General features: G+C 34.5%; 1 long non-coding RNA gene across 5 annotated transcripts; it reads right to left on the reverse strand.

Moving 5' to 3' along the window:
* Positions 1–354: 354 nt before the first annotated feature.
* Positions 355–5,028, reverse strand: LOC110941780. Of its 5 annotated transcripts, none has more exons than XR_004867358.1 (8): positions 4,627–5,028; positions 4,297–4,525; positions 3,793–4,113; positions 3,016–3,140; positions 2,479–2,688; positions 1,722–1,853; positions 962–1,079; positions 355–575 (listed from the first exon to the last, which is right to left on the reverse strand). It is a non-coding gene; the product is annotated as an uncharacterized LOC110941780 (long non-coding RNA). The 5 variants fall into 5 exon arrangements; XR_004867363.1 differs by having other exon boundaries at positions 4,370–4,533; XR_002594404.2 differs by having other exon boundaries at positions 4,370–4,525; positions 4,627–5,027.
* Positions 5,029–5,463: the final 435 nt, after the last annotated feature.

Here is a 5,463-nt window from a genome sequence, read left to right on the forward strand (position 1 = left end):
ACATATTATAATATATTATTTAAATTCTTTGTGTATAGTTACATATCTTTATGAAACAATGTTAAACATATGATCCGTCATGAATTTTGCTTAGTTCGGTCTCGTTTCTCGCCCTATAGTCCTTAATTAGCTTGAAATGATCTTCATTCCCACAGCTCTCTTTCTTCTGGTCAATAGAAGATATGATCCTCCATGATGCCCTCCTGGATCGATATGTCCTGATTTCTCGATAGAAGTAAACGACGGGCTGCTATTACTTGCTTTAAATTTCGGCAGTAGACCAGAAGCGGAATTGCGGTGACGGGAAAAAGGGTTGTGTTTCTGTACACAAGACATTCGAGCCATTTTATTCTTCCACTATAACCATACCAAATTGGGCAATGTCTGCTGAACAGGATTTCAATCGACCCTAAAGCCCATCTGAGCACTTGGTTTAAACAATCCGACAGGTTTATAGGTACAGAACCTTTAAAGGCTGGTCTAGGTGACATACAGTATATCGATCGCCAACCACGTGCATGCATCTTGAATCCTGTAAGAATATCTTCCATCACGGAACCGTAAATCCACCCAATCTGTCAATATTTAACTAATTAGATACTGTTCAAAAATCCAAATCATCTTAAAAGGTTTAAAAAGTTGAAACCAAATCATCTTTGGTTGTGCTTGGTTTTTAAAGTTGTTGCTAACAATGAAATTATAGACGAAAACGATAATCTTGTTTATTAAAAACCCGAGATTCAAGGGTTAAGCATCAAAGAACAAATCCGTGAAACGATAAATGAACATTGTGAAAGCAAACTAAACAAAATTCGACTTTATTTCTTATTTCTTTGTTCAAAACAATTCTTAAAAGCTATAAACCAAACTTCAAATGTTTTATGTCCATACTATCAACGAATTTCAAGAATCGACAATGAACGTATATGATCCCCAGGGTTTGGCATGTACGATAACTTACAATTCTCTCGATTTCAGTTGCATTTACATCGCGTTTCCTGTATCATCTTCTCCTCGATTTCAATCATTTTGAACATTTTTGCATATAGTACATAAAGAAAATTGTAAAGCATGCACACCTGCAATGAAGCATTTTATAATGTCAAGTAAAATGTTTATAATATGATATAAGTATGTGTTTATCTATAAAAACAAAGAGAACAATATGTGTTGAAATGATTCCATACTAATGTCATTGTTTTCCTATTTGTTTGTTCACAAGGTGTAGTAGGTAGTCAAATTTATATTACATACTATGAAATAAAAATAAACTATTGTCTTTTAAGCTGCAAATGGTTTCTAGACACATTCAAATACAGTTTAGGCGAGTCTTATTTACCCAAAATAAAAAATATTAATTCAGCAACTTTCTACCCATTTAACCAATTGCTTTTTAAGTTAAATTATTTGATTTCACCAAATTGACCCATTAGAAATAAACCACAGAACCTAAAATGTGTCTAACTGATTATGTATTGATGTGTCTAAGCAAAGGTCGGCCAGTCAGGTACGTTGAAGAACTTAATGGTTAAAGAAAATTAGCATCACTTAAGAATTCAACAGCCATTTGCCCAAGTAGAAGGCAAAACTAAATTAAAAATGTAAGTATTAGCAACCCATGTTGCCTCTAGAAAAAAACTATAAAGCTAAAGAATATAATTACTTAGACATGAACCATCAATCAAATAAAAAATATAGGAAAAAAATATATTTAACCATACCTAAAGCTCCTTAGCAACAGTAAAGCTCGTAAAACTCCTTCCACGGATTCAAATTCACAAAAACCAAATCCCTTCAAAGCTCCAGCAGATGGAGTCTAGAACACGCTTCCAACATTTAACAGGCCCGCAATGCTTCAAAATATATTTAAACGTGTAAGCACATGAGCACTAAAAAAATTGTTATCAGTTAAAGAAATGAATACTTATTTAATGGTACCCAAGTACTAAACTATTTTCACTAAAACCAAAATGTCTCTAGCTTTATACAAAGTCGGGCAAATGGTTTCAGGCTCTTTTGAATTGAGCCTTCTAAGATTAGAGAACTATTTTATGGAACCAAGTTCAACCACCAAGCAGAGCAACACATACACTTGAATACAAGACATCCATATATTTATTTGTTGAGTAAATAAGTTGGATACAAATAAAAATAACGCTCACCTATACTTTGCTCACCTCATAAGAGAACTATCTCCTTGCTGGAGCTCAAAAGGAATCTATATTCCACATGTGAATCGATGAACATAGAGATGTAATGATGCACAATAAAAATAATAAAAAAGAAAAGCTTTTTTTTTGTAGTGGAACAACTCATATCTTTTGTCTAATTTCTTGTAGCACTCCTACAAATAAAGGCGGTTCTAGCAGGTTTAGACTTTCACTATCAGTGGCCCCTAGCAGGTTTAGACTTTCACTATCAGTGGCCCCTAGAAAGAAGTCGCTATACCATGAACTTTTAACGAAAATACATGCTTACATTGGAAACACATTCCTTTTCAATTCCAAAAGCCTTTTTCAGTTTTTCTTCCCTTAGCTTTGCTTCAGCTAGAGCAGCCGTATGGATAGATTGCTCATGTTTTAGCGTCAGTTCAGCCATTTCTGCAGTGGATTTCATCTGCTCATAATTGGCAACCCACTCTTTTTTCTCAATGATCATAATCACCATTTGGTTTTGAAGGTTGTAAATCTATATTAAATTCACAAACAAACATGGACACATAATAAGATACTCATATCATATAGCACAAAACACATGCCTAAATTCTTTACCAATGAAACAACTGAACAATCCAATGATCCATTAAAGAAAAAGTTAAAATTGCCAAGACAAATCAACCCTTCAGTATCTAGTATCTGGTAACAAATATTACCAGCATAACTGTCTATGCAAATAGTGTGAGTGTTGAAAGTGATGGTAAATCAAACTTACAACCAAAATAAAACCCTACATGATACAATACCACAATATTAGATGTGTAAACAATAATGATAAGTTGTATTATGGAAATTATACCTTTCTTGGAAGGGTTGTAAGCAATCCTTTGAGAAGTAGTTGAACTTTCCACTTGCCAGCCTTGAGAATGGCTCCAGACGATTCGAGGCTAGAATCCGGTTAACCTCGTGTAAGAAGCAAACTTCCTACAACAAACAAAAAGCGAAACCACAAAACCTGTTCAGTAACCAAATAAAAAATGAGAAACATGGATGTCCGAAAAAGAACAGGCACATAAAAACCCCCAAAACCAAGTTTATTGGGTACCGTTTACTTTATGCTCTTAGAAGCAGAGTACAATGTAATGTAATAACAACCACATATCAATAAACTTCTATTTTGAAACTTAGGTTACCTTCTATCTGAGGATCATCAATGAATTTTTTCATACAGTCAACAAAGTTGGTCCCATTGAAAGGATCCCCACCAATGCCTACACAGGTGGATTGGCCTAGGCCGACAACAGTGGTTTGGTATACTTGTCACAAAGTCAGACATGCCATTCATTAAACTTCATAGGATATGTTTTGAACTCAAAATAAGTAACAAACAGTTAAACTAATGTAACATTTAAGAGCATAAGTAGATGAAGTAATAAAGTCACAAACATAAATTCTAGCTCAGTTGCTTACATAACTATTTTACACAAATAAGTAGTAGATGAAGCTACTCAAAAGGGAAGAGCAAACGGCCTTAACACTTTTCAAGCATAAAGGTTTCTCTAGTGCTATCATGGGCCTCATAAGCATAAAAACAATCATAAGTTAATGGAGTAATAACAACTCAAAAATATCTCACCGCTTCATATGTTAGCGTGCCGGACCGAGATACAATACCAATGCGCCCTAGTTTGTGAATGTAACCAGGCATAATACCGATCTTGCATTCTCCAGGCTTAATGATACCAGGACAGTTGGGACCAATTAACCGAGTTTTTGACTGCTGAAGAAGAGCAGCCTTTACCTTAACCTGTAGCATAAATTATAAAGTTAAAAACACTTAATAAATTTCTTTTACTGAAAGCACAAAATGCTCTGTCCCAAATGCATATGTAACCGTGTTGAAAACAGGCAGCCCCAAATGCTCTGTCCCACCCTTCTTTGGGGTAACACCCCCAACCTATAAAGTAACAAAATTCAAAAGAATGTAGTTTAGTCCATCCAAACCCCATATCAAGAAAATGCTAGTAGCATAAAACAAATACAACCTATCAGATAAAAAAACTATATGCAAGAAATAAACCAACCAATAATCAACCATGATAGGGGACACTTGTAATATCAACTGGAAACGTAGAGATACCTATCCGGTAACACAGGTTGGTGCATCATAACTTTCTAAACACTACAAGTTGCAGTGAACTGCAGAGTATCACCTTAAAACTCTGTTGTCAAGGTTCACCCAGACGAGCGCCTAGGCCTACTTTTCAGGCCCAGTGCAGACTTCTTGCTTTGCTTCAAAAGCCCCTCTTTCATTTCCTCAGGGCGCATTTTTCAACCCACGTTCCGGCAAAATTCCGGCCAAAAATCGTCTGAACAACTAAAGATGAAAACCTTAAGATCAAAAAACCAAAACAACAACAATACAACAATGATCTAAAAACAGAACTGAAAGTCTGAAATTGAAGCATACCAGAACGAAATTGTTCTCACATCCAGGCCATTTAGGTGCTATATCATCCTGATGAACAATATCTCCAGCGAAAACGAACGAAAAGCTGCAAATTAGGGAAAATACAGCTACCTGAAGTACGACTCTGCTTCGGTTTGTTGGTACTTCCATTAGAGAATTGTTGAGTTTGTTTGATGTGAAACAGTTGATGAAGAGAGAATGATGCAGAAAAAAATTCAAATTTAGGGTTTTGTGTGATATTTGGTTTGTCCTATCAATTTCTAGATGGATTATTGGGTGATGAATTTAGAGAGAGGTGGATCGGTGTATGTGATTCATCCGGTGATTGAAAGAAATCATGATTCTTTTTTTGGGTATAGGAAATAAGTTATGGTTTGAATTTTGAAATTTTGAAGTGTTTTAAGAGAGAGAGAGGAGGGATTTATTTTATGGTTTGAATTTTGAAAGTGGAGCCAGATATTGAAAAGGATTGAAAATATTGTTTGAATTTTGAAATTGAAAATATACATAATATTATTTAGATTAATAGATTTTTATATATATAAATAAATCGGAATTATGACATCACCTTGGACTACGTGGCATACCTGAGAAGTTGACACGTAGGCATTTCTATGTCATCACCTAACCTCCTTTAATAGATAGTATAGATGTCCACAAAAATGTAACATGCAAATTTTGAACAAATTTGAAAAAAAAAAACAAGTAGGCGCTTTTTACATTTTTTTATAAAAATGTTCAAGTACATTTATGTTACATTCCCTGTTTTTTTAATAAAAATGTTACATAGGGTTTTATTGAGTTTTCTCAACTCAAGTGGGTTTTCGTTTTATCTTT

The sequence above is a fragment of the Helianthus annuus genome, chromosome 1 (genome assembly GCF_002127325.2).
Source record: "Helianthus annuus cultivar XRQ/B chromosome 1, HanXRQr2.0-SUNRISE, whole genome shotgun sequence".
Lineage (NCBI taxonomy): Eukaryota > Viridiplantae > Streptophyta > Magnoliopsida > Asterales > Asteraceae > Helianthus > Helianthus annuus.